General features: G+C 40.9%; 1 protein-coding gene across 2 annotated transcripts in view; it reads right to left on the bottom strand.

Moving 5' to 3' along the window:
• Nucleotides 1-18,772, bottom strand: part of sytl5 (synaptotagmin-like 5) — a 50,783-nt gene extending 32,011 nt beyond the window's left edge. For both annotated transcript variants that reach the window (XM_059342893.1, XM_059342894.1), the window contains exon 1: nucleotides 18,644-18,772. The gene's annotated coding sequence lies outside the window, so the exon portion shown is untranslated. The remainder of the gene's footprint in view (nucleotides 1-18,643) is intronic.
• Between the last annotated feature and the right edge of the window lie 1,141 nt (nucleotides 18,773-19,913).

Raw genomic sequence — 19,913 nt, 5'->3', positions numbered from 1 at the left:
GGGCGAGAATGAATACATTTATACTTCTTCTCACTCCTTTTCAAACATGTAAACCAAGGTTGACAGTTTCTTTTTTCTTTATGCTCTTCATTTTCTGCAAATATAACTTGTTTGTATGATAATTTCTATTCAATTGTTACTCAAGTTACCCCGGGTATGTTGAACTCACTTTTTATTACAGAGCTTAGGTGTTGTATTGTATTAAAATTGTCTTTATGAATGTGATTTGGTTACTTGCGCATTAAGTTGCACATATTACAGTATATTTGTCTGTGTACCACGTCCAAACTACAGTAATTCATGGAAATAAAGGACAGTACAACTTGAATCAAAAAGACATATTTTTGCCCTTACTGTAAGAAAAATAAACCTTCTTCAGTTACTTAACCTTCCTGTGAGCGGGCAGAACACGGTTGGGAGATTATTCTATGGTGTGTCTGGTGTATTTCTGCAGAAATGTGGGCCACACATATCCTTTTTAAATTGAAAATTCATCAGCTTCGACTTCAGCTTTAGTCCGTTATTTCAGCACGGGGCTGCATGGATCTTTTTCGCCTAAGAGATGGTGAATAAATCATACAGCAACACTTTCACCTTGTATCAGCAGGATCTTCATCTCCGAGGGAAGCCGATGCTTTTCCACATAATTTGTGTTTTCTGGCATGTTCACTACGACACAGTGTTAACAGAGCAGCGTGTCCAGATCATTGATAAACTATACAGTGTAACGGACAGCTGCACAGGTCTGTTTATCCTTTTTCTGTCTAGACCATGTTTATCCGACCTTTAGTCTTTAACACACCATGAACCCCCCCCCCCCCTTTTGTTTTAACGTAGGATCCTGAAATCCTCCTGAGGTAATCTACAGGATGCTGTACGTTTTCTCTCCTGAATCATTAATGTGAGAGCAGCAGACAGTGATGATGAGTGGCAGCGAGCGTCTCTGGTGACCATTAAACAGCAGGTCACCTCAGCTCAGTCAGAGAGCCTCCTTCTGTCGGCTTCAGCCAGCCAACACCACATATCGACCACACACAATGGCAGATGTAGGAAACATTATTAATTCATCAACAAAGGTCCATATAATGTCATATCTCACAGCTGCTTACAGCCGTGCCATGGCACACAGTGGAGAATATAACAAATACCCACACAGTGTATCTTTGCTTTGGTATTTTGCTGTTTTCTGGACTCTAGCTATGATCCCCATCTAAATTGTATGCATATACTGCATTCGTGCCATGTGGGAGTTACCATAATTACAACTTATGCTGCTTGCATCAACATTCAAGTCATGATTACAACTGTGAAACCTCCTGAAAGCTCAAATGGAGTTAATAATATAGAAGTGCTGGATGCCCAAAGTCTGTCATTTAAGGTCATTAAAGGAAAAGTCTGGTGTTATTCATATTTTCTCATTGGTTTCAGATGGAGAAGGAGGAGGACTTCACACAGGCCTGTTGGCGTAGTCAGTTTCTCTTTTGTGCTGCATTCATGTTCTGTTGGAATATTAGAAAAAAAACGTTCCTGTTCATATTTCATGGCTCATCTGATCAGTTTCCTTTGCTCTTTAGGTAGCACCAAATGTGTTGCTTAAACCAAAATTGGAAGAATGTCACCCCAATTTGAGAAATTGGACGATCCAAGAAGCACTAGAATGCACCATTAACCTTCTACGATCTGTGATGATCTAGTTTCTTTGTAATATTTTACAACCCAAATAAGAGCCATGATTGTAGTTTTTTTTTCTTTAGGAGAAAAGAAGAGGAAGAAACCACCTCTCCATTGTCTTCAATGAAATGAAAAATCACACAAGACAGCACAACAAACTGGACTTTAAAGCCTGGCAGGGTGTTAAAAAGGCCTCAGGAGTAATTCCAGGGGGAAATATCACGACAATGACAGATGTAGCAATGATCAAAGCACAGCGATGCTCCGCAGACATAACATTTTATTGCTTTTTTAAGTAAGAGGATGAGATGAAGCACGAGGATCTGAAGACAGATTTCTGCACATAAAACCACGAGAGTAAAACCTATCAAATTCTCTTGTCTTCAACAGACAACAGACTGGCAGTGTAAAGCAGTAGGCAAACTGCTTTGTGTGTTTTACAGAGTGCAATGTTCTGAGAATGATCCATATGGACGCTGCTGTACCTCAAAATGGTTTCCAGCTTGCACAGCTTATCTCAACTTAACGGAAATGAAGCAAATAAGATTCCTGCTTCTATCTCGGCCGTGCATCTTCCTGCATGTAATCCACTTCCTGAGATCGGATGTGGGAGCTGTGTTCACAGCGAGGTGAAATCAATAGGCAGCCATCGTCTTCACAGGGAGCTGGAGATGAGATGATGTGGCTTGCTGGAGAGGTTTCTGGGAAGAGACACTTGGATGGAAGAGTATACGGTCTCACGGTCAATGATACATGACGTGTTTGTCCGAGTGGAAAGTATCCCTGCCTGTGTGCACTTTTCACTGAAGTGGTGACCTCTCTGTCTGTCTCTTTTTGTCTCTCTCTTGCTTTGTTGCCGTCTGACACACACACACACACACACACACACACACACACACACACACAGAGAACACCTCAGGGCAGATAACATATCCGCACCACTGCGATGCACTAATAACCCTCTCTCAGCCTCAAGGCCTGTCAGACACACTGTTTGTGTCACTGCCAATCAAGCAAGGACCTTTCTGCAAACACTCGTCTTCATCCTCTGCACTCTCTGCGTGTCAATAACTCGGCTCAAACACAGCAAACATCATGGTTTGTCAATCAGAATCCAATTTGAAGCCTTAATTGCTCGGCTGGCTCAGAGGTAATGAAGCGACTTCAGACGGCGATATGAATAACTCACATCCGTCAAGCCTGGCTCTTTGCATAACGGTAACTAGCATTCTGCCCTCGCCAGATTTGGCCTTTTGTTTCTGATTATGAGTCCACAGGGAGGGTGGGGATGTCAAACTGCAGCAGAGGGAACGATCCACCAGAACAGCAGCCAATCCTTTGATCTAATCTCTAAACTGGCTGTCTACAAATGTTTCATGCCTGGACTAGAGATGAATGCGAGCTCAGGAGAGAAGGTTGACTTTGAGAAGGCCGGGCAACGCTAGAAACAAACTAGTTTGTGAAAAGCTGGCTGTCATAGAGCGGGGCGAGACACGATAATCGCTCAAATGGGGAAAATATCACACACTTCTGACAGTTTCTCTTCTGAAAGGCATTCATGGTGTCGCAGTCGTTTGTAGAGATGAAAAGTGTGAATGGTGAAGGAGGGTAAAAAACTTTCTGATAACGTTACAATCACACACCTGAACCAGTGTTGCACAGAGATGGCGTCACTGTTGCATTGTCATTTTCAGAAAGCTTAAAAAATCAAGTCATACAAAGTGTCAGTTTGCTTCAACTGAAGTGCTAGCCAGATGGATGAATAGTGTCAGGAACTCCCTCTAAACCAAAGCTTTACCAAGTCAGAATTCGAGGAGCTGCATCCTGATACTTGCATCTCCCAAATGGAAAAGTGTGGGTGGAAGAGGTCCAAACTGGCCTGGAAACCATAGAGAGCTCATGTTTAATTTGCTCTGGCAGATGTGTCTGGTCCCTCTCCTCTTCAGAAACATTTCCTCCCAACCTGGCCATGGATGGACCAAACATGACCTTTTATCTAGCATGGGGCGGGTTTGATATGATTAATGGCATCCAGAGCAACTCACAAGACTCATTTAATTTAAATTAACAAACTGGGCAGCGCTGATCAAATAAATCAAGATTCTGTTTCTGCATTACGTCTTTCTTTCCTCAAATGTTTTCAGAGACACATTTTACTTACTGTTTAGCTGTAATTGGAGACATGACTGAACACTAGGGATGGGTACCGAATTCGGTACTTTTATAGGTACCGACCGAATTCCGTCGGTACTACCGAGTACCGATTCAAGTAAAATCAAACGGTACCATGTTTCGGTACCTAAACGGCGTTACCTTTAAACTGATCATTGATTTCAACCTGTTTTCATTTGACGTCTTGATTAACAAGCGTGCTGATGATCGCACTATTTTTTTATTTACCTCCTCGTCTGGTCCTGTCTGCTCACCGCGGCCACTAGCCACTAGCTGCTGCCCTCTTCCAACCCGGCGCAGAGACGAACAGCCGGCTCTCGGCCTGCTAGCCGCCAGCTGCTATCTCTCCAATGTCTCTACCCGGGCTTGGCCTTAGTTAGCTTGGCCTCCGTTTGCTTTCTCCATTCTTCTGTAGATCAGTCATTAACAGCTAGCAGCTAGCTGCTGCAATCTCTGGTCCTCCGCTAAAACGCCGATCTTCAACTCAGGAATATTACCGGCCACTTTATTCCAAACTGCCTCGCTGAAATTAAATCCCTCAGACTCCTGCGTCATCCTCGATATGTTCACAGAGCAGCCCGACTAAACTTTGTTTATTCCAACCATGCCATGCCCACAATACTGTCTGACCGGTGCTGCGCTGCACAGCTACGACGTCATCACAACAAATCACACGTGCACTTGCAACCTTTTTTTTTTTTTTTCTCCTCCGTGCACTTGCCACCTGAGAGCGCTCCTCTGCATCCTTTGACAACACTGCAACCTTCATGTTACAAAATGCACGTTCACTCAACAATAAAGCACTGCTCATCCTGGATTTTATATTGTTTTGATATATTTTTTAAAGTTTATATTTTCAAACGCAAAAGTACCGAAAATTGGTACCGTTGAGTACCGATTCCGATTCCCAGGTACCGTATCGGTTCAAATGTGAACGGTACCCATCCCTACTGAACACAGCCCCAACTTGCATGTGTCAGTAGCCGCGTTTTCATTAAAGTCAAAGCAAATTTTGAAGTTTCCATCAACTGGTTTAGAGCGAATAAACAATGCTGCATTAACGTACTTTGGTCAGAAGATGGCAGTGTAATGTGTTGCTGTCGGCTAATCAGTCAGTAAACAGTAGAAGAAGTAGAGATTCTGTGAGAGAAAAAACAGCAAAAAAGGTTGCAAATCTGACAACTATGGCCACCTATGAGAGAAAATAGAGAGAAGTCTTCAGGAATTGGATTCAATTGGGCAACTTATAATTGTTCTTTCATGTCAGAGAGTAAACAGCTGATCAGTTATGTGTATGTGAACTTATTTAGAAAAAGTGTTTCCATCTCCTGTTTAGCGCATTAACTATTTTTCAAAAAATACAAAAACAACCTCTAGCGACCAGTAATCATCAAAAGTTGCAGAGTTGATGGAAACATGACAACCAAGTGCTAATTTGCACATTTTGTTGCTCTGATTGGTTGCAGGTCTATCCAGAGACATTTTGGTCTGTGCTCTTTGGGTTTAAAATTCCAGTTAAAAACAGTGAAGAAGACACATGATCAATAGATGGCCCCAGATGCTCTCAATCTGCCCTGACCCCAAACACTTGCAGCTATATTTTTTTAGCTGACCCAAAAGACAATCCCAGCCCAACCGTGACTAACATTTAAAACGATGCCCTTGCAGGCGGGGAGCACACATGTGACAGCCACCGTAACATTACAGCTCTCACAGGAGCCGTCACCAGTAATGACCTATCAAGCCTGCAGGCCACCACAGTTCCCTGCAGGGCTCAATGGAGCAGAAAATAGGAAAAACAAACCAACAGTTAGTGCCTCTACAAACCTTATCTAGAGCTTCTCTGTCAGCTGTCCTCTCTTATCCTCTCAGCACTCCTCCTTCCACCTCCTGCTACTTTCACCTTCACTGAACTCTCCTGCATCGGTCTTATCTAAATGCTGCTTCCTTGTCCTTGAATTGATGGGTTGCTTGTGTCATTTCACCCACTAATTAAGAGGAAAGGGCAGCGTGGGCTCAGGAAAAGGCTACCACTCCCCCAAACAGACCGGCAGAGAGAAAGCACGACATGGATAATTTGGTTTGGTCGTGCTGCTGGGTGTGCCCGGAGAAATAAAAGACTCCTGGCAGGAAGAGAAAAGCAGATCTGGACTTTGAAGAAGGAAGAAGGAGCAAGAAAGTTAAAGCAGGTGTTCAGTGCCTTCAGTGCGAGTTAAGTGTTCTGACCTCGAAAGCTTTTATTTTTCCATCTCTCTGGAAGTCACAGCACATCTTAAAACAACGTGTGAGAAATACAAAAGAGAAAGACTCTTCTCCTCCTCATGCAGCAGATAAAACAGAGCAGCAGCTCTGTGGTCACTGTTGCATGAAGCTATCATTTCCTGGAAAATTGCTTTATTAATTAATGCTGTGTTATAAAACACACTCTTGTTAAAAAAATAGCCATTTATGTTAAAATTGCATCACCAGAGACTGAAAAAGAACTCAAACCATATCTTGAGCTGTGAGGTGGAACGCCAGTGGAGCGTGACGGACGAAGAGTCGTGACTCAAAACACAATTCTTCAACCTTTTCTCAACAACCGTTTTTCCAATCAATTCCTGGCAGGTGAATTGCTGAGGGACCAAGGAGTTGCAGTGTTGAGTGTGAGCTCTTGAGATCTACAGGATGTGTTTATTATTATAGCTGAAGAAAGGGAGACCAGAGATGTTGCAATAACTCAAACATTTCAAGCATCAGTGAGATTGGATGCTTTGGCTCCCTGAAAATACCCTGGTCCCCAATCTCCATTCCAATCAGGAATATTGTACATTAAATTTGTTAGTAAATCTCCAAACTTGTGACTTTTAAAGTTTTTACCGGTCCTTAAAATGGCGGTTGCTAACAAGTGGCTAAATGAGACTACAGTGGTTGTTGGGGACATTAACCCTTGTGTTGAACCGCCACTAGGAAACACCCTTAATGATCTTTTTTCAAAATTAATTGACTTTTCCTAGAAATAATTTGCCTAAAATTCCCCAACGTGAGAAAAATTAAAATATTGCCTTTGTTCATGTTTCCATGAAAACTGTACACCAACAGAAACAAATCTTGTATCATTTTTTCATAACACAAAAACATAAAAACAAGCAAAAACATTATGCTTGCAACTATGCAGCTCCTTTAGTAATGAAAATAAACTGCTACTTTAGTAGTAAACTTAGCAGTAAACCAATTATGACAGGTGTGTTGTAATAGAAACGAGTGGTTTCCACTGATTAAATCCGGTTTTTCTGCACTGTAAGAGGGAAAACCTTGATATTCACAGGATTGAAATTCATCCAAGTTTGTGATGAATGGCATGTTGTTTCTTCATGCAGAACAGATTTGGGTCAATCAAGCTGCTTTATTTAAGGGGTTTAGTGAAGGTGTGTCATTTTTGACCCTTAGGACGAGTGTTGAATACAGAAAGTTAAGACAACACAAAGGTTAAACGTCATCACGCCGGACACAAACGGGAAATGGGAACTCTCTCACTAATCTTACAGCCTCTAGTCATGATTTTCAGTGGTCTTGCAAACTTTTGTAGATTTTAGATTATGTTAATAAACAATTTATTAGGCTACTGTTTCACTAGCTTGTCAAAACGTTGCTGATGGTTCGTGATATTCAAGTCATTTGACTGTGGAGTGGTTCGCCTTTTGCTCCTGTCAGCTGCATTAATGCTTAAAACATCATAAAAGTGGTGTCCATTTGTGAAGATTATCCTGCTCAACAAAACATGCGGTAACGCTTTATAATAAGGTCCTTAATAACCATTAATTAACAAGTAATAAGGCATTGTTCTCGCTTTAGATCCGGTAGTTGCAAAAAGCATAGTTAACTTATAGTTAACTTATAATAGATGAGCAATAAAGTATATTTTAATATCAATAACCAAACAAAATAAGAGTAATAAAGGCATGGCAAAGACATAATGGGTGGGTCATGGGTGTTTGTAATTCCATTATTAACACTTATATAAGCTTATAAACACGCAATAATGTTAATAAGCATCTTGTAAGGACTTACAAGGGCCTTATTACTTGTTAATTAATGGTTATTACAAGGACCTTAATATAAAGCGTTACCACAAATGCTTGCATCAGGAACCTGTGTTTGCCACAGTGCTTATTTCCTGCAACAATGCTAACATCCGGGTTGGCCTACAAAAATCTGTCATTTTGTTTCCTCTCACCAGACGAATCCGGGCAAGTACTGGAAGAAATCAAGTCGGTGCCATCTCCTCTAATATGCATGAATTACTGTATAAATCCTTTGTTAACTTTATATGAAATGTTCCTTTAGACAACTATTTCTAGGAATTATTTCATGTTAGTAGCCTCAAGTGCATTTAAAGCTGATGGGAATATCATTAGTTTTGCATGTATTTAGTCCTAAATTGAAGAATTGGACCGATTCCAGTTTTATTTCATTTCATTTGGGGACTCACAGTCCATTCTGTGTGTTACTCTGACCCTGCCTGTGGAGAGGATAGAGTCTCATTACTGTTAATTGTAATGAAGTCAATAACAGGAAAACAGTGTTGCCAGATGGGAAATGTGTAATTTTTTAAACCAAAGGCTTTAAAAGTATCGTAACTTGCAGAAAATGATCAACTCAAGCTTATATGTGTTATTTCACAAAAAAAAAGTAAAGGGCCTACTGAAATGCCTGCAAATCTACCCAAATTTTAAAGCAAGCTGATGAGTTATGATGCATTCAGGGGGGGTTTATGATTATACGTCCATCAGTCTGCAGTTTTATGTAATTGTCTACTATCACAATAGTTTATTGTAGGACAGCATGATTGGAGGCATGTTCATATTCTGCATGAAATTAGTTCAAACAAAGCTGAGCTAAAGTACAAATCAATTCATATCCAATTCCTAATGCATATCTGCAGTAATTCTCCTTATTCTTTGTCCCCACCTGCAGTTTTCTCAATGCATCTTCAATACATCAGCCGTTTTCTTAATGTGGTTAATTACATGCAGGACAAAAGCTTCCTGTGAGACAGGCGATGGAAGTCCTCAGTATAATCAACTCTCCTTCGCCTGCAGTGTGAAGCGGGATCATTTCTCCTGCCAGAATCAGCAGTGAAATGATCCAGATTTCAAGCCACAGATCTGGCACTGTTTAGAAACTGTGAGACAGTTCAAGTGAAGACAGTCTGGTTGTTGGATAAACACGCACATATTCAGTGCAGAGGATCTGAATCTCTAAAAATGAATAAGCAAAAGGGGAAACAGATCGTTAAGGAATGCCGTCAAAGATAATAAACCAAGATAAAAAAACCCTTTTGTTTTCCGGCGTGTTGAAGATTTCCATGTTGTTACTATGAGCATTTAAAGAACAAGAGATGAGAGGTTTCTAGATCGAGGCTGGATCTCATTAACCCAGATTCTGTCATGGCCTCTGCTGCTTCTTCACAGAGAGAGAGAGAGGGGGAAAGAGGCGTTCGAGTTATAAACAGCTCCCTCTCCGTTCACCAACATGGCTGAATATTTCATAGCACTTATTCCTGTTTAACTGCTGCTTGCCTGCCACATTTTACTGCACTTTGTCTTTTTGATGCACCATCGACTAATGGAGACGAGGGAATCCTCTGTGTGTGTGTGTGTGTGTGTGTGTGTGTGTGTGTGTGTGTGATGGTAACAACTGCATGTGTAATTTAAATCTGAGTGGACGCTAATGGATTATGATTTTCTTTCAAGATTAGCCATGTGTCATTTGGGTTTTATCACACTGTGTGCGGGTACATTAGCATAGCTGAAACACAGGAGACAAAGGCACAATGAAATCTAGTGTTTGGAGGAGTGATAAGTGTCTGGGCTGGCTGCAGGATGGATCAATAAATAAAGATCCTGCAGCAAAGTCAAGCTGCTGATTTAGGCAAGTGGACAGAGCACTCATGGCTTATTTTTCTAAGAAAAAGGAGCAAGAGTATCAAGTCAAAAAGGCTTAAAAAGATCAACTTTTCAATCATCTTTTGCACTCACCAGAAGCCACAAGAGTTGATTTGGTGAACACAGATACACAGGACTCTGGAAACTAAAACCGCAAAGCAACTTTAGTTCATTAGAGCTCTCAGCGACCCACACATTTAGAGTGAAATCCTGGCCAAGAGCCAAAATAACTGTATCTGTAAAACAAACAGCACACAGCAGCCAATCTTTGGAGCTCACAACATTCTGACACAAAGGGCATCCTGACAATCACTGAATCCTCACAACGTACTAAGAGGCTTCAGAGAGGCTTCAGAAACTTTGCAATTAGCTGCTTCCTTGGTATTAATATAAAGCAATAAGGAGCAAAAAAGGGGCGGGGCTACACGGCGGTAGCAATAGGTTCGCTGTCTGGAGTTTGCATGTTCCCTGGCTTCCTTCCACAGTCCAAAGTCATGTAGCTTGGGTTTAATTGGTGACTCTAAATTGCCCGTAGGAGTGAATGAGAGTGTGAATGGTTGTCTGTCTCTATGTGTGTCAACCCTGCAATAGACTGGGGAGCTTTTCCAGGGTGTACCCGCCTTTCGCCCAACGTCAGCTGGGATTGGCTCCAGGATGTGACATGTGATTCAAGTCGTTTGATCCAAGACTCGTCTTTAGCAAGTCGAGTCAAGTCCTTAGACAACATAAATAAAGATAAAACAATTGTTCAACTGACAACGCCAAAAAAAGATGCTGTATTAAATAATGTGATTCAATGTATACATGGTTTGCAAGAATATAACGTTAATGTTTTATTCTATCGATTGGGTTAATCTGTGATCATTATCAGGTCACCAGTAGCTCTCACAGACACTTGCTGATCCAAATTTGTCTTCAAATGACAAACAAAGTTTGACATTACAGTACTGGGTACACTTGTAATGTCAACAGTAACAACGTTGAACATTTTTCTTATTTTATATTAAAAATTTTAATTGAAAACAACAACAGAAAAGTGATTTGAGTCACCATGTCTAAAGTCACAGTCAAGTCTCAAGTCATTAAGTCCAACTGTAAGTCCACCTTACAATAAGATTTTAGAAGAACAAAAAGTTGTAAAGCAAACAGGGCCGATTGCTTTAATAAAACTTCAAATACCAATACCGGTCATTATATTTATTACAAATAATGACTCTTCTACCAAGCAATGTAGTTCTGCAGCAACATTAAGGAGAACGTCAACAAGCAACACAGAGATGCAGTAAAAGATTGGGGCGATTATTATTATTATTTATGTGGATATTGCTGTTATTTGTGCAATTACTGAAGGAGTGTTCAGTTATGTTAGAAGTCCTATTGATTAGTACAGGGCTGTTTCACTCCCGACTGGTGCGCTCTAAGTGCACGGTGCCAAAAGCAAGAATACTGCTCCAGCAACTTCTCTCGTTGAACTGTGGATTGCAGTCAGATTGCAGGGATGATGAACATTTATGACCCGTCACTGACATGATTTCTCTCTTGCCTCGAGGCCAGAATAAGAGTTTTTGTTTTGTACAGTTGTGTTTTGGTGTAGATCGTCTCAACGCCAGCAGCTTTACAAATCCGTAACAAACAAACCACATCATCTATTTAACACTCCCGCCTTTGTTTCTTTTCTTTTCAGTTTCAGCACCTCAGTTCTTTGTGATTTTCTGTCAATCTCTTTCCACCAAGCTGAGCACCCAGCAAATCTACATTCACAACTAATGTTTAAGATAATGACTTGGTGCAGTAATACTGACGCAATGCGGTAACAGTGGTAATTTGCAAACTATCTGTTTTATGATGACTATGATGAGTACAGAGATGCAGAACAACAAACAGATTCCAACAGTCAACACAGGACATCTCCAAGTAAAACACCAGATGGCTTCAACAATCAGGTAAACACTCAGGAATAAAACAGCCAATTACAGTGCCCAGATGACTGAACGTCTCATGTGGTGTTACAGTATTTACAGACTCCGTGTCTCGGTGGTAAGAACCAACAGAGAGTGAATATTTCAATGTGGACCTTGCCCGTTACAGTAAATATGGGCGAGGTTGGCAGGAAATTCCACTGAGACACTGAGTGATTAATGCTGAAGATTATGTGATTAAAATATGTACGAAACCGACTTGTATTATTATTTTTAATAAATTTATGTAGGCAGTGTTTTACTGTTGCCAAGTTTGGGCTGATTTGAACTACCTAATTTACTGGTTTTATATTATAGAAATATTTAATAATTTTTAATTAGTCATGTTTTTTTTGTTGAATCTTGACCTAAAACGTAAATAAAGTTGTCAGCTAAATGTAGTGGAGTAAAAAGTACAATATTTCCTTCAAAATGTAGTGGAGTATAAACATAAAATGGTAATACTCAAATAAAGTAAAAGCACCTCAAAACTGTACTTAAGTACAGTACTTGAGTCAGTGTACTTAGTTACATACCACCACTGACATTTGCAGTATTTTCATGTCCAATACTTCCATTTTGAGTCATAAGTAATTTTTTGTATTTGGCAACAAGATTTACACTACAATTTAGATTTGTGGTTGATTTTTGAGTCTGCTCCTGTGGTGACATCATTCACTATGTGACCTTCTACCTTGAGCTGATAAGAGCGCTCCGTTTGACCTGATGGAGAACAAAACACCGTCTGATACCTCAATCACCGTAGAGTGACCTGGATTATTTGGAAAAAGTTATTTATCATCTTTAACAGTGATAAATCGTCAGGTAAAAAGCTATTTTTAGTGGCTATTGGGACATGAATGTGTTTTTTTTTCTAGTGCTCAGAGTCATAAAATACAGGAGGAGTACCTGAATGAAACCACAGAGTCGCTTGTATGAGTTAGTCTTGTTAATCTTTCACCTTTTTAACAAAATAATTATAATACTGTTTTAATATAATTCAAGGTCAAATTGTATAACAGCTTTCTACTGCATAACACTTTTCACTGCATATGAGGGTTCAAAGCCTTAAAAAAAGCTAGTAAATGGATTTTGTTAAACTAACATTACCCAGTGTCAAGAATGACCTTTCAAATCCGATTTATTGTAATTGATTTAAAAGGCATGTTCAAGAAATGTTAATGATTTTACTTAAAATGCCATTATTCTGCCTGTTTTCAATTCACTGAAAACTAGTTTCTTAAAGTTTATAAGTATATAAAACTGAAGCTGTGACACGCGGTCATGTCATTACAGGTGTCCTTTGTATGTTCAGTTGTATTTATTGATTAAACACCTCGATGTGCACGACCTGCAAACAATGAATTTAATTAGTGTCAGTGTTTGATGTACGCTCTGCTCTGTTGACTTTTCCATGCAGCACACACTGGTCAACATGCTGCTGCTGGGAAATAATAAGATAATGATGTCATTTTAAATTAAAGGGTTCCTTCTGAGCATGTGTGCATATACAGATTTGGCCGATTTGCAGCTTGGCGTGTCCCATGATCCTGTCACGGCCCGGCGTCCCCCTCAGAGTTCAGCCTCACAGAGCGCCCACAGTGGATGATGACATGTGTCTACGCTTTAGGGAGGGTGACACAGAGGCATCGCTCCCTGACCGGCAATCTATTACCCAACTGAGTCATTCCCCTCAGCACTGCCTCCAAATTACATTTCTGATTTTTCAAGTGTTTTTTTCAGCCTTCCCACATCTGCAGTGTTGGTGCGTGGACGGGCTTCCACTGATTGCCTCGCTGCGGCTGTGATTGAACAGTGACGGGATGCATCTCTGAGGCCACATGGGGCTGGAGTCTGCATACCAAACGGGGGGGGAATGCACCGGAGAGCCGTGGATAAGGAGCACCATCAGTGAGTGGGAGGAAGGGAAACCCCGCACAACGCAGCACTACAGAGATCAGACGTTTCTGAATGCAGCAGCACAGACGAGACGAGCTTTGTTGCAGCGGCTCGGGTCATCAACTAATCTGGATATAATCATGCGGATTACACAAGGTTTAATAACATAATATTCACTGTGGATCAGGTTTTAAAGGCAGAGGATTAAAGTGCCTCCCTATACACTTGTCCTCCTCATTGTTTGTGGAATAAAAGGGAGAGGACAGGATTTATGTGAGGAGGTGTCAACAACATACTGTCCAAAATCAACAACTACAGAAGCACTAAAACTGAGAAAACTGTACAACAGATACATTTGTAGTTATGCTGTCATAAATTAATTATTTTGCCACAGAGGCAATGCAGAAGGCTGACCTATCATCGACATCAGCTTATTTTTGCTTTATTGTTCACTTTAAACAAAGTGCTGTCCTTTACTGAAGAACTTCTTATTCAACTAACACTCAAACACTTGTTGACTAATGCATTGATTGATTTAGTCAATTTTTCCATAAAGAATCTTGCAAAAGGATCACTTTAAATCTTGTGTTTACCGGAGGCGTGCTCATAGGTGAAATGAGTCATTTAGCATGAAAGGGCATAAAAACTGACGAATCGACTAAAGAAATCTTGGTTGTCTGAGACCAAATCAATCAATTTGCTGACCAATAGACAAAGACAGGCCTCAGACCTAGTTTGCACTTATTAAAATCTATGTTCTCAGTAGTTTTTCACACTACTATTTATATTTAAATACATTTTGAGCCATCGTCAGGAGTGCCAGACTTTGAAGCCAATTTTCGTGGTGGCCATTGGACGTAAAAAGCCTTTTTCTCACAGAGATGTACAAAATAATTTTTGGGGCGTAACAAGGCTCGTGAAATGACTCATTTCAATGTATACAAGTATTTCTATTCATTCCCTCCAATAGCATTTGAAAAGATGAATGTTAAGCTGCACAATTAAATCATTTTATTCCCATTCAAGTTAGGGCGCTAAACCGGAAGTTAGCTTGCTCGGTGGGCTCACGAGGCAAATAATCTGGGTAATTTTATGAAAAGAAGTTAGGAATGAATGAATGAGGCCTCGCCTGCAACACCATACCCAGCTCTTTCTATACCTCCATTATTAGTGTATATGCACATCCCTGTCCTGTAGCTTTTCAGTTATTGCAACACAGCCTGTGCAACCCTGTTCACATTGTTACAAATTGTTTGCACAGCTCGGTGCTCAGACCCTCCATGGTTTGATGCGGCTGCCTGCTAGCTTCCACTTGATATAAGAGCACTCTTGATTTATGTACGATGAAAAAGATGCCAAAAACTCAGATTTTGCTCTTAACTCATCTGGTCATTTTTTCGGTTATGTAGGTCAGAGAGCGTCAGTCTGGCACCATCCGCTGCAGCCTGTCATAGAAATGCCTGCCGTAATGATGCATACGTGTGTGAATATATGTGGCTGCATGCACACACACACGAGCACAGGCACACTTCTGCTGCGTCTTGCCAGATCTTGGTGACACAGACCTCTAATGCTGTGTGACTGCTCTCCCCGGGGCTTGTTTCTGCTCCACTGGATGAGCTGGAGCTGCCTGCATGGAGAGAAAATCAGGGAATCCCTTCCTTCCCTGGCTCCTCTCCTCCTTTATTCACCCATTTATTCCCCCTCCAGCAGCAGTGTGTGTGTGTGTGTGTGTGTGCGCGCGCATGTGCTGTATAAGAGCTTGGTTATCATTAGGGAGCTATTCTCCTCGTGACAATGATGAAACAGCCTCAGCAGATACTGCATATACTGCTTACAGGAGCCAAATGAACCAATTTGAGGAAGCGTCACTATGACAAATTATAGTATGGCAGCGTGTCTTACGCAGCAAAGGCTTGTGGTTCATAGGGGAAAAAACAGCGATGAAAAATCCGTCACAGATCTTAAAATATGTTTTTGGAAAGGCTTGTGTACAAACTTGCATTAAGCTGCTTGTTTTAATATTACATCCACTTACAGGGCTTCATAATGAACCTAAAATAATGTATGAACTTGTTGGGGCTATTTTAACTCACTAGCAGAGCTGCTTTGTTTTAATTTACAGCTGTTTTCCCGTCTTAAACACACAGACCTGACAGCTGATAGAAAACCTTGGCTGTGGCTGCTCTGTCAGTGTAAGAAGCCACTTGGGCAAGCAGCCAGTCTGACAGGGCTAATGGCCACTTTGATGACTTGAATTGGCCTTTTCAGGCTACATTGGCTCCTTTAACAGCCGGCCAATGAAAATAAAACACTTGCTGCCAAATAACTACAGTAAATAAGGCTGAACCATGATGTTCAATTAGTCTGTTGCTCCATCTTTTGACTTGAAATAATTCAGGGTCATAACACCAGAATTTGACAAACTATTCAATGTAATATGAGCACAAAACAAGTGTTTCTGATAACTTACTTATCACTTAAAGACAAATATTTTGGGAAATGAGCTTTTTGGCTCTCCAGAGTTGGAAGATTTAGGATAAAAGTTCCCCAAAATGTGAAACTATTCCTTGAAGTCATTAATAAAGCAAAAACTGTGTCTGTTGTGTCACTAAAATGTGAAGATTTGCTGCTTTTCTTTCATTTCAATCAAAGAAAATAAGAAAAAAGCAGACCTGCAAGGATTAACTGATTAACGGAGTTGTCAATCTTTAAAAGAAGAGTTTAATCTTCATTGCTCTTGTTTCTATAACATAGCATCTTAATGCAAACATTTTCTGCTTGCTTTTGTAATATTTCATGGTAAACTGAAGACATAGTTAGTTAGTTTGGACAATACTTGCCTGTTTGTCCTTGTGATTGTCTTTTTACTGACATTTTATAGACCAAACAATTAATTGATTAATCAGAAACCTTATCAGAGTCCTTGTTAATGAGTTATGATCATTAGCTGCAGCTCTAAATTGATAAAACTATGAAGCTGTTCGCCCTACACCTTCAATGTGATTGATATCCTGAATGTGCTCCAGGCTCAAACCTTCCTATCAGGACTGATGGATGCTTCTGATCCTGCAGCTAAAAACACCTCACCATCTTCAAAAGAAGCTTCTTTTATCTTATAATGGATCTCACATCTCTGCTGTGAGTGGCAGCTTCAAACACAAGCCTCAAACACCGACTAATCTGCTAAGAAGAAGAAATGTAATAAGGTCAGCCTGTTAGTTCATCAGAGCGCACCTCGCTAGTCCTGCTGCACCTTCTGAACACTGAACCAGATATCAGATATAACCAGCCCTGCAGACACTCAGCAGCACCACTCTGTCAGGGCTGCACCATTTGGAATAATATGCAATTGACTCATATTGCAATATAATGTGCAATACTGGAGGGAAGGAGCGTTTTGCATCATTGAAGATAATGTTAAAATGATCCTGGTGTGATTTTCTGCAAGGCTCTCTACCAAACAAACATTTATAAGTCTGTAGAATATTATTTGTAGTTTGGGGCATCTCTGCAGCTCCATCAAACTGACACAATTTCCCTTAAACAAATATTGTGCTTCCTGATTTGACACTAGGGGTGTCACGATTCAGTGGACCTTCAATGTCATGGTCACGATTTATTTCAATTTTCAATTTAAAGCTTTTATTTTCTCAGGACTGACATCAGATACCAATGCTTTATCACGGCTCTCGGCTTGTGATACCAACACACATGTGGCCTCAATGCTTCGAGACGTGTCATGGACAGTTTGTTGGTCTCTGATAGTTACATGCATGCTGGTTTTTCCAAATAAACTTCTGTGTTCCCAGTTAACTTTAGGCAATGCAACTAATGACTACGGTTTGATCAAAAAACAACAACTTGACTACCAGATGCAGTTACGCAGTTTGACTCCAAATAACAACATTGAGTCTTGGTTTCACACAGGACATGGACACTGGTCTCCTGGGTCAAAGTCTGGGTTTTTTTCTGACCCGTACACCCTCAGAGGTCTTTGTATTACTTCCATTACTCTAAGTGTCTAATATTGCCACAGATGGGTTTATATTACAGCCAATGGAAAGCCTGATATGTCTCATACACACACTAAAGGGTGCCTTGTGCGTCATATCACACACCACAGGCCGTGACAAAGCATCAATACCAAGAGATTGTTAGTTCAGTGCCCTGACAACTGTCTTTTACATTTTCAAATTCATGGTATAAAGTGTGATATAATTGCCATATTTGTTTGGGGTCAGGCCAAATAGTCAAATATCCCATTTCGAAAAAAAAATACTTTAGATTTCAAGGATTGAAATTGAAAGCTTATTTGGATTGATTTTTGATTTAAAATTGAAATCGTGACACCATATTAAATCACAATTTCAATACATTTTAGATTAATTGTGTAGCACTAATCACTGTGTCAACCTGAAAAGCCCTGGGATATCCTGGTGACTCCACCTTAAACCACCGCAGACATCATTAACTAACTACTGGCATAATAATTACAGGATCATTAAATTCATTGACCTCAAGTCACTTAAAAAAGCCTGTAAGCTAAAGTCACATCAGGTGATCAAACCGCTGCCCTCCTTGTCCTCCACATCATGACAGGATCGGTTTCATACAGTCAGCAACTAAATGCAACACACCACCAGCAGATCATCACGTTAAACTAATTTGACTGCAGGTTAATCTGCCGTCGACACCAGCGGAGCCAACAAGAAACTAGAAAAGGAGCTTTTTTTTGCTGCATTGCACCTGCCCAAACGAGCTCAACTTTGGCCGGGGGAAGTGGGGCTGTCTGGTCCCGCTCATGTGTGACTAATTCTCCGAGGTCGCGGTCGTGACGGTGGACAGACAGCCCCTCTCCAAAGAAACCCCCCAAAACAAGGAAAAGACAGAAATAAAACATGAATAACTGGCGACAGGCAGCAGCGACTGACTGTGCCATATGCCAGAGGAAACACGGCGGTGTGTGGTGTCCCGGTGAGCCGCCGGCTGACCTGCAGAGCGGCGGTGTCTTACCTGGCGGCTGCGGGCAGCAGCTCGAGCCGGTGGGGGAGCACGGCGGGCGGGGAGAGTCCGTCCCGGGATCAGAGCACCGGACGTGAGTGTGTCGGTGCGCCTCGGCACCGTCTGAAGGCAGATATCCACAGCCAGGGTGTTCCCGACAGGAGGGGGCGTGGTGTGTGTGTGTGTGTGTGTGTGTGTGTGTGTGTGTGGCGTGCACACAATTCCTCACAAATAGGCTTATTTCAGACAATGTGACGCTTGTTTTCTACACAGACTGTAACAGACTCCTGTTCTTTTCCATGAAATACACTTAATAGCCCAATTAAACCGGGTCATTATTTTATACACTGCAGTGCTGAGCTCTGAATAGGTTCAGGGGAAACTCCTTACTGTCAGCAGTGGTACATTATGTGTTATGGATTTCCCTGCCGAGATCCTCTGGGAGTCTGTATTTCTGTAGTTATGGCCGGAGGAACAGACAGCTCTGCTGCAGAGTGACAGTTTATTATAATGCTGCATGTAGCTGAAACAAATGGGCTCGTCCTCTACCTGACATGGACAAATAGTGCTGTGAAAGAGATGTTGATATCACAGTATCAAAATAGGAGCACAGCATGATAATAACCTGTATATCTGTTATTTTAGTCTCAGGTCTCTGGCTTGATATAATGTGACATCTTTTCTTGCTTTCATTGTGGCTGCAATAGTTGCTTTTGCTCTGCATTGCATTAAGTACCTGGAAATGTAGTATTATGATGACCTTCATGCGTGTTTCATCTTTATCACATTATCTTAGCACATTTCCCTTGTTGCTATCAGTATTATGTATGTATTCTGTTTGGGCAATCACTATATGTGTCCAGAGAGATGAAAAACAGTATTTTCGATAACTCTCATTAATCTACTGTACCCATGCTGAATAAATAAAACACTTTGCATGTGAATATATCACATTTGTATGCATCTTTTCAGACATGATGATTGTGATGATGTGAAAACAGCTATTTATCATATGATATTCAAGGATTCAAGAATTTAAAGTGTTATTGTTGTCATTATACAATACAGAATTGCACAATGAAACATTGTTGAAGCACCCTCCATGCAAACACACAGAAAATATCTATCTATAAAATCGAGAAACATCTGTGTGTGGGTGTGTGTGTGTGTGTGTGTGTGTGTGTGTGTGCGTGTGCGCGTGCGTGTGTGTTTAGGGTATATCTCGCTGACCGTTAGTCAGACTGACCTAAGACTTCGTATGTGACTTGCGCATGGCACGAAG

This window comes from Centropristis striata, chromosome 10, assembly GCF_030273125.1.
Source record: "Centropristis striata isolate RG_2023a ecotype Rhode Island chromosome 10, C.striata_1.0, whole genome shotgun sequence".
NCBI lineage: Eukaryota > Metazoa > Chordata > Actinopteri > Perciformes > Serranidae > Centropristis > Centropristis striata.
Note: the sequence above shows the minus strand (reverse complement) of the source record. Positions and strands in the feature narration are given on the sequence as shown.